General features: G+C 49.0%; 1 protein-coding gene and 1 long non-coding RNA gene across 3 annotated transcripts in view; one reads left to right on the top strand and one right to left on the bottom strand.

The window, feature by feature from the left end:
- Nucleotides 1-9,932, bottom strand: part of SDK1 (sidekick cell adhesion molecule 1) — a 729,776-nt gene that overhangs the window by 380,355 nt on the left and 339,489 nt on the right. The gene's annotated exons all lie outside the window — the stretch shown is intronic.
- LOC132658541 (uncharacterized) overlaps nt 6,606-9,932 on the top strand; it is a 31,349-nt gene continuing 28,022 nt past the window's right edge. For both annotated transcript variants that reach the window (XR_009598340.1, XR_009598341.1), the window contains exon 1: nt 6,606-7,176. This is a non-coding gene — a long non-coding RNA (uncharacterized LOC132658541). The remainder of the gene's footprint in view (nt 7,177-9,932) is intronic.

Genomic DNA, 9,932 nt, shown 5'->3' on the forward strand with positions numbered 1-9,932 from the left:
CTTATATTTTCTAGGTTGTCTATAAAGTTTTAGAATCAGAACTAATTTTTTAAGGAAAAAAGGAAGTCAGAAATCATTTGGGGTCTCTGAACAGAAATTACACTCGCAACTGAAGTTATTTATACAATCATTTATTTAACGTGCCTCCCCACTCTGGGGGGAGTTAGAGCAGGACCGAGAACAGCGGTGCTCACAGGTGGTCTGAGGGCCTGGCACGCTGCAGGGACGCAGAGAAACATGGATGAACACATGAGCAGACGGGGGAAGGAGAGGCAGGCGGTGCAGGCGGGAGAGGAGAAGCCGGGCCCGGGCCAGCCTGGCAGGCAAGCAGCCCCTCCAGCCGCTAGCGTCTCAAGGACGTCCTTGCGGCACGCAGGCGACGGGCCTTAGGACACATGCCAGACACCTGCTGAAAGAATGAGCAGGCAGACAAACCGCGACTTACTGCCCGCCTGAGACAAGAACAAACACTGCGTGTAGAGCCCATTTTTCACGTTCTGAACACCGAGAGCAGACGTGATAGCAACACGCGCGTGTGTACTGGTGTCGGGCAACCGAGGCCACGTGGGTCACACCTGATAACAATCTGCTTATTTCTCTTCAAAATGTCAAAGCACCAGAGCACATCCATCCTCTACTTCTTATTGTGAACACTACTGCCTCCTCATATAGGTCCCTGAAAAGAGGAGAGGGCGTCTTATTTTTTGAGCTATCTCCAGCGTTTGGCAGTTCCATGAAATTTCCACAGTCAAGTAGGGGAGGCTGTCTATCCCAGAGCAAAACAGAGCCTGCGATTCATTTTCACTCCAAGGAATAGCCTGACCTCTTCATATCCAAAGACATTCTGATTTCACGGCATTTCTACTCTGCTATGTGATCATCATAAAACTTAAGAAAATTCGAGCCCCTTTTTTTTTTTTCTCCCTCACAAGTCTGAAATTCAGAAATTTGTAATTGGTTTTCAAACACATTTGAATTTATTCATGCTGAAAGGTAATTCTAAGGTATGAAACATTAGTTTAATTGTCTGAGAGAAATCGGTGCACTTCCTGCTAAATGATAAGAAAATGAGAGAGGTGTTTTTCTATCATAAGCTGAAGAAATTTTCTCCCAAGTAATCTTCCTTGAAGAGCAAAATCATCCGACAAAGACAAACCACTGCATCTGAGTATTTCTGGTGGCCACACGGAGTCTGACAAGGAACCACGAGCCCGGTGCACTGCCTGTGGAGGCAGACTAGAACATTAGTGCACTTTTCTTCCTGAAATGTTTTGAGGCTGCACATTAGGAAAGGTGTTACATGTGTGCAAAGTATTACTTCTGAATTAAATTTTCTTGGAACTCAAAGACAAGTCATATGGGTTTTATTAATGTAAAGTTTATACTGGTCTTGCAGTGAAGAGCGTAATCAACTTGAAAATATATTGGTATGTTATACGGGGTTAAAACTAAGGTGGAATCTTACCATGAAGACATGCTTTCCTACTTTCTAAACAAGATTGACCTTGTGAAGTTTGCTTGGTGATTTATCTGTAAAGTTACACAATGATCACATAATCCAATATCAGTAGAACTGCTCCATGAAAGATTTATTGGATTTCTCTTTATCCTAAATGCCATCAAAAGACACAGGCGATAAAGTGGGCTTACTTTTTCATTTACTATGTGTAAAATCTGGAAGGGAAACCATGTGAGATTTATTATAAAAAAAAAAATAAACGTTTGCCACTATCATTGAACAGCAACAGTAAGCTTCAAGTGGATTACTATAATTGTGGGAAAAAAAATCTATTTACTCACAGCCCTCAGAAAATTATAGTTACAATAAAAAGATCAATATTGTATGATGCTTGGGACATAAGTATAACGTGCCATTTAATTCTGGCTTCGTGACACTCACACTGGAAGCCCATCCAGCTAGTGTTGGTTATAATGCTGGAGTCGTGGCGAGAACACCAACCACTGCCCTGACAGTAACCAAGCTGTCTGTCCCAGCTGTCATTCCCCGTCTTTTCCAAAGGTTAGATCTGCTATGGGTTATAAACCGTAAATCTCATCTCAAAGCGTAATTGCCACTGGGTGCTTCTCCAAGGCAATATTCTAAGAAATGTATGGGTATATTTGCAAAAGCATTTGGCAAAAATATTTTGTAGCTTAACTCAAATACAAAACATTCATTTCCACGCAGATGATCAAAACAAGTATTTCTAAACTGAAAATGGTTTTGTTTGCAATAGAAACACATGTTCTGGCTGTCAAAACATTTCTAAACAAAATATGACTTTTACAAAAGGTATTTAATTTGACAAATACATGCCTGTGGACACATAGACTCAAAGTAAAATAAAATTATGTATGGATTCATCAGAAATAAAAACAGTAACTTCCAACTGTTTGTTTATTCCATGGAAGAAACTGAGCAAAAATTGTATATGTATCATCTAATTTAATCCTTGTTATTATCATTAAACGAGAAACAGATAAGAAACTTGAGATCTGGAGAAGTAATGCGTCCAGTTTCACAATAGTAAAAGACGATAATACTGGATTTCACTGAGGCACAAGCAAGAATAACCACCGCAGAAATGTTCTGAAGGAAAGGAGCTCCAGGAGCAGCCCAGCAGCTCAGCGAAGTCTGTAAGGAAGCCTGCCCTCCATCGTTCTGTGGCTGCAAGGGAGGCTGGGAAACTGAGGGCCGGGAGGACCGCCGCTTTCTTAGAGGAGGGGCTGCAAACACGTTCTGCAAAGCCCCGTTCAGTGAACAGCTCAGGGTTTGCTGGCCGTGTGTCTCTGTCCCAGCTACCCAACCCCTCTGCCCGCGCAGACGGAAACGACCACAGACAACACACAAAGGAACAGTCTGCTATATTCCAATAAGACCTCGTTTACAGAAACACCGAACTGAAGGGGCGTGGTGGGGCACGGATCTGCCCTTGGCAGCTGTAGGCTGCTGACCTGTCTCAGAGAAATCATGATTCAGGTCAGGAACAGAAGCACGGAGCACGGCCATCTTGAACAAAGCCATGGCTCCGGTCCGAAAGCTGCCCTGAGCAGCGCACACACACGGAGCGAAGGCTCAGTCTAGGCCCAGAGGACGCCACGGACGCTGCTTTCCGCCGCTGTTTGCTTGTGTGTGTGTTTTTAGCTTGTTTTCTTTACTTTTAAAAAAACCACTGTGATTTTTATCATTTTATCTCCAACAAGATCACCTTAGAATCCCAGAAAGTGACCACTGAAAGATACTTTGCATATTGTCTTCAGTGTCCTGCCTGCAAAGATTCTAGAAGAGGAAACAGGTCTGAAAAGCTAGGTTGAGGCAGGAGGCAGATGGGTACCCCACCCCCATGCCCCGGCCCCAGTAAAGCAATTGGAGATTTCATTCTCCATTGACTGAAACTCCAAGAATAGCAGGGCAGTTAAGGGAGGAGGCTGTGCCCTGCTCAGACCACTTAATTCTCATTCCTGAAGGCAGGAGACCTCCCAAACCACACATGTGCAGAAAGGTTTCTTGCAAGTCAAAGGGGAGTTATGTTAAGGGATGCTCCCTATCCAGACACCTCTTCGGTAGGATCCCCCTTGGCTGAGAGATGGGCGTGTACACATGGGAGGATCCTGAGATATACCATGTACGGCCTGTGAACCAGGCAAACCAGAATGATGGGCCACAGGAAAGTGCAAATGGAAGCCACTCAGTGGTGTCCGACATTTTGTGACCCCATGGACTGTATAGGCCAGGTTAGGATGCTGGAGAGGGTTGCCGTGCCCTCCTCCAGGGGCTCTTTCCAACCCAGGGATCGAACCCAGGTCTCCCACCTTGCAGGCGGATTTTTTATCCTCGGAGCCACTGTGGATGCCCAGAGGAAACCCTTAAGAAATGCCCCGTGTAAGTGATTTAAGCTGCCACAAGGGGCCGACTCACTCGTGTGCCTATCCACACGTACTATGCTCTTTTCCCTCTTAATAAACACATATCTTGCTTCACTACTTTCCATCTGTGCGGAAATTCTTTTCTGCAAAGCCGAAGGGCTGGGGCCCTTGTCACTGACCACTGCTCTGATGGCTGGGATCTGGCGCTCTCCCTACCGTGAGCCAGCCCAGCCTCTGGCTGGAAACCCAAGGCTGCCCGAGATCAAAGTGACCTTCCAGAAGTCGCACCCCAAGTTAGGGGCAGAGATGAAACCTGTCCCTGGACTCCCCTGCCCACCGTCACGACTGCTCCTGCTTCTAAGGACACCAACAACGGCAGTGGCAAAGCGGGCGTCTCAGAGCACCGAGGACCCACTTTACGGAGGGCCTCGTTCATCCCTCGTGAGACCCTTCAGGAGGGGTCGACCCTGTCACTGCTCAGTCCCTGTTCGCAGCAAGAGCTGAAGCCCAAAGATTGACCGGTCTGCCAGAGGCCACACAGCCAGGAACCGGCGGGGCCAGACTGAGTCCAGGTCTGATTCTCAAGCCACCGGGCTGAACGAGCTGCAGTCTCCTGTGAGCCACGTCGCTCTCCCGGACGTTGGAAAGGCATGTAAAGCACCTAAGAAACCCTTAGGAAGCCTCGGCTGTCCTGCAGTAGTAATGAGACGGTTGGCTCTGTGTACACAGCACTCAGAGCGGGGTAGGAACTGGCCGCGTCACGACTGCACTGATGGCCCTCAAGCTCTCAATGCACCCACTGCCCTGAAGGTGGTCAAAACGGCTTCTGGAGCAGCTTCCCTTCTGAGATCCTCTAACCCTTGGAAGTAAACCTTTCCTGACCATCTGTGAAGCTGCCACAGCTCCCCTCTCGCTCTAAGCACTTACGATGCATGTGCTGACTCCAGGCCGTGGAAGGAAGAGGAGGTCTCCGCAGAGCATCTGAAACCAGAAAACTTCACTGCAGACATCTGAATCTTGTAAAACTGCCCAGGCGTCCATTTGATGCGTTGTGTGTAACTGCATATTTAGATTTACAAAAAACTGCCTAACGGTCCCTCTAGTGAGTGGCTGTACCGTTTCACATTCCCACCCGCTATGTATGGATGAGCGCTAGCAGTGTCCCCCACTCCGCCCCACCGAGTGCTTTGATCAGTCTGAGGAAGGTCAAAGTCCCCCTCTCTGTGGCAGCTGTTGTCTGGCTCCCTGTGCCCGACCAGGGCCTGCTCCACCCACACCCTCCTCCCGACTGACCTTCCTGCTTACTTGACCCAGGCCCCAGCTAGTGACTGCTCTTATCAAAGCGGTGGTGAGGGGCCTGCCCCTCTAACTAGTTTCGTGGTAACTAATAAGCCCACCTGGCCTCAATTCCCCTATAACTGGTAATCTCCTCCCCCAGGGAGCAAAGACTGCCCGCAGGTACTGTCCTGCCAACACGGCAGGGTGTCACCCCAGGCCCTTGCCTCCGGCAGGTAAGTTCCCCCATCCATTACACCGTTGGTTGCCTCTGTTGCTGACTCTGGGCTCTTCCCTTGCTCTCAAAGCTGGGTGATAAAGGCCAGGCAGCCTATTGTGTGCAGCCCAACAACTGGTGGAGCAGCCAGGAGACCAAGGAAAATCCCGTGAATGCAGAGATGTCGGGAAATCCAGGATGGGGAATGGGAAGCTGCGGGGGCTGTCCACTAGCAGGCAGGGCCTGGAAGTTGCGGGTGTGAGCCTGGGCGGCTCTCCACTAACACGTGGGGCCCAGAGGTTTCCAGGGGTGATCTTGAAAGTGTGTGTGTGTTGCGGGTAGAAAGCTCTTAGGATGCTGGGCCTTGTGGTGACTGTCCTTGATAACGGTGGCTGCCAAGACGTCTTGCAAACAACGGCTTCTAACGTCTCTGCTGCTGTATCAGAGTGAGCCTTCTGTAACTGGTTAGCTAGCTTTCTAGAAGCATTTGGGATTTCTCCTGTGCCTTTGAGATTAAATGAGCTACCTGCTCTCTCTGCAGCTTTAATCTTACATGATCTCTAAGTGAAAAGGAGAAGAAAAGAGCTTTTAGGTAAACTCTTAATAATTTTAGGTAATCCCTAGAAGTAATTATGTTTTGGGAATGCTTATCTAAAATAGCCTCTCGTAGATTTTGGTAACTTGAAACTGAAGTTGAAAGTGTAATAGGGAAGAAAACCTTTTGTATTCGCTTCCAAAGTGAAAGTGAAAGTGGTCAGTCCTGTCCGACTCTTTGTGACCCAGGCCAGATTCTCCAGGCCAGAATACTGGAGCGGGTAGCCTTTCTCTTCTCCACATGATCTTTCTAACCCAGGGGTTGAACCCAGGTCTCCTGCGTTGCAGGCAGATTCTTTACCAGCTGAGCCACGAGGGAAGCCCAAGAATACTGGAGTGGGTAGCCTATCCCTTCTCCAGCAGATCTTCCTAACCCAGGAATTGAACCACGGTCTCCTGCATTGCATTCTATTCCAAATAGAGATGGAACTAAAGAGATGTTGCCTATAAGCTCAAATTATACATAATGGTCATCTCTGGGAACCCTGCTTCCCAGGGAATGAGCATTAAGCTAAAATACCTATGTTTATCTCACAGGAAACCTCTCCACTAGGCCCACTTGTGAATGGCTGCGGGAGGAGGAAATTCACGACCTGCCCAGAGGCTGATTGGAACCAGGAAGTGTTTGACTTGACTCCTTCCCCTTTAGTGCAGAAGGAGCCTGAATCTAACTCAGGCAAGACGGTTCTCTGGGGGCACAGGCTGACCATCTTCTCAGTCTGCTGGCTTTCTGGATGAAGTCATTCTTCCTTGCCCCAACAACTTGTTTCTCAATTACCAGCCGGCTGTGCGGTGAGCGGTGTGAGCTTGGACTCGGTGACACCAGAAGAGAATTCATGGGCCGTTTCAAACAGACGAACGCTGGAATATTAGTTGCTGGGTGTGGGTCTAAGTTTATCTACTTTTGCCTGCTCAGGGGAGGAAGAGGAAAGCATTGCATTTTCCGCTTAGGAGATGCACAATTTCTTGCTTCTTGGATTTTGCCAGACGTTAAGGTTTTCAAGGGTTAAGATTATAATCAGTCATAATTTTTGCACCCATGTCTCTTTGTCGGTTATATCGTGATAACTGTGCTTTTTAAAGTTTTTTTTTGTCATTTATAGACAGTTTTTGTTTTCTTCTGATTCTTTTGCAAAAGCGCTTCATCTTCAAGGAGATTCACAGGAAGGACGTTTTAACAAGCATGGATCTCTGGTGAATTTCAGAGCACACTGCTGACCTGGGTAAGTAGGATTCTAATGGGAAACCCAATGGCTTCATACAAAGTTAAGAAAAGGATCGGTTACTGAGAGAACTGGTGAATGTGGTTATAATGGTCATGGGATTTGTCTGGGATGTTACTGGTTTTAATCTGTGTTTTTATGGGGAAGCCCTTCCCCTCAGGTTAGTTATGACTTACAGCAATTTGATAAACTACATGTGGATTGAACTGAAGCACTTTTCCTTTCTCTCTGTCTGGTCTCCAGAAGCTGAGTCTCGTGGGTTCTGAGCAGCCTTAGCAGGGAATGGGAAAGACTCTCCCGTCCTGTGCAGGAATCTGATCATTTGAGGACCTCTAAAAGAGAGAAATCCAGAGGTGGGGCCTGCTGACCGGCCTCTGGCATGGCTTTCCTGGCCTGGAGAGGCATTTTGGGAATCCAGTCTGCTGTTCCTTCTGAGGCGCTCCATCACAGCCAATTTGGAGGAGCCTTTATGGCCAATCGACCAGACTTTTTTGACAAACAAATTAATCTTGCTTTGGCTGTGTTTGGTGGAGGTGCATGTAATTTTATGACAGTATTATGTTTCAGTGGATATTAAATTCTAGCACTGTTCATTGAGGTATTTATGAAAGTTATTGTGTTAGCCATACTTTGGCCTAGATGTTCTGGTTGGAAAGAAAATCATCTAGTGAGACTGTCGGCATCACTACTCCTAAGTGCGACACTGCCTGCTTTAAGTCTGCTGCTAAAAGCAAACGCACGGTGCTTGTGTGACAATGGGGCGTAAGTGATAAGATGCACAGCCTATAAAGTGCTTCCTCATTAACATGCCCTGAGATCTGATTAGTTTTCTCTCAACGTGAAGGACTAAGTGAACTGTAATGAAGGCCTAGCAGTCAGGGGACATGACAGAACCTGGGGCAGTGGAGCTAGCAGGTTGAGGACACAGCCTTTGGGGACATGCAGGAACTGGCTAGAGCCAGCCAGGCCCGAGGGGCAGACGGCTCTACCTCCAGCAGACCTTGAGCCTCATCACGGGCTCATTGTAATGCACCAGCATCTAAATGACACACCCACCAGCACCATGACACTTCCTAGGCCAAACATAAGAGGCTCCCAAACTGGGTGATGGCCCAGTTTCTGGAAATCCCCTCCCTTTCCCCAAAATAGTGAGAATAGCCCTCCCACTCATTAGCCTGAGAAGTTCCCTGGCCTGTGAAAACTGGTCGCCCCAGCGCTTGCCCTCTGAGCTGGCCCACGCTCTGCCTGCAGACTCCTTCTCCCTTGGGTGCTCTTGCTTTCTGAGATGACCCCTGCCGTGGGGCTGCCCTCACCCTCTGAGACGGCCCGCGTTCCGTCTGTGGAATGTGTCTCCCTCTAAAGAAATCCATACCTTACCTGTCACTTTGTCCCTCAGTTCTTTCTGTGATGAGACATAAAGAGCCTGAACTTCACTGAGTCCTGAGACCAGGCGTGTCGCCTCAATTCAGAGAGTGGGTTCACGTCCGATCACAGTCTGGGCTGTGCCGTGTAGGCAGGAGCCGGCACCCAGCAATGAGGGACAGGTATTTTAATCATCAATGCTTTCTATTGAAAAGTTTGTGATCAGAAGGGGAAATGGTGGGGAAAACCTGCATGTATTCAGGCATGGGGAGGTCATTTTGGCTTATCCACAGCTTCACTTAAATTTTAGTGAGTGGAGCGGCCTGTTCTGTGGTCTTTCAGATGCGCAGAGTACATCTGCTTTGGCCACTGAGAAAGGGAATACATTTAAGTCAAGATGGAGTAGCTGTGGTCAGACATCCAAGGTAAAACTGGGTGGCCGCTGTGTACGTGATTTTGGACATGTCCTTGCATCACTGAAAACGGGAGTCTTGTAAATTGCACCGCAGACCAGGGCAGAAGCCGGAGGAGGGTGTGGCATTATCTCCGAATGCTTGTATTCTGCCCAGTTGTCACCGTCTCCCGTGACGGCCAGTCAGGGGTCTCCCCTCGCGTCCCTGGTCCGAGGGAGGAGCTCTATCCGAGCACCAGCGCCGGCTTCGCTGCGAGGTTAGCACAGCTGCTGCGTCCACAGTGAGGTGCTGCCGTGCTCCTCCGGGTTTCCTCCCCAGCAGCTTCCTCTGGCGACTGTGACTACGTGGGGACTACTGACCGGGGAAGGAAAGGCTCTCCTCATCTTCCCATCCTATCTCCTGGACGTGCTCAACTCATGTCCATCGAGTCGGGGATGCTATCCAACCATCTCATCCTCTGCCGCCCCCGTCTCCTCCTGCCTTCAATCTTTTCCCAGCTTCAGGGTCTTTTCCAATGAGTTGGCTCTTCACATCAGGTGGCCAGAGTATTGGAGCTCCAGCATCAGCTGACTCTTGACTCAGCCGATGGAACGTTTCTTTTAGAGCCAGGGCCCGCCCCTCCCCGTGGGGGTGGCCTGGCAGTATCTGTGGTATCCTGGTTGCACCTTCCCCAGGGATAAGGCGGAAGAGGGGCAGACCAAGGTTGTAAGGGGGGTTCAGGGTATGAGGGGGAGGCGTATGTGGTCAGGTCGTTCAGATGGCTGTTCTCTGGCTCCCTGTGCCTCTGCCCGACTGGGGCCTGCTTCACCCACACCTTGCTCCCCTGACTGACCTTCCTGCTTACTTGATCCAGGCCCCAGCTAGTGACTGTTCTTACCAAAAGTGGGGTGAGGGGCCTGCCCTCTACCGGGTTCCCTGGTAATTTGAGCCCAGCTGATGTCAGTTCCCCTAGGACTGGTAACCTCCGCCTTCCCTTTGCAG

This window comes from Ovis aries, chromosome 24 (genome assembly GCF_016772045.2).
Source record: "Ovis aries strain OAR_USU_Benz2616 breed Rambouillet chromosome 24, ARS-UI_Ramb_v3.0, whole genome shotgun sequence".
Classification (NCBI taxonomy): domain Eukaryota; kingdom Metazoa; phylum Chordata; class Mammalia; order Artiodactyla; family Bovidae; genus Ovis; species Ovis aries.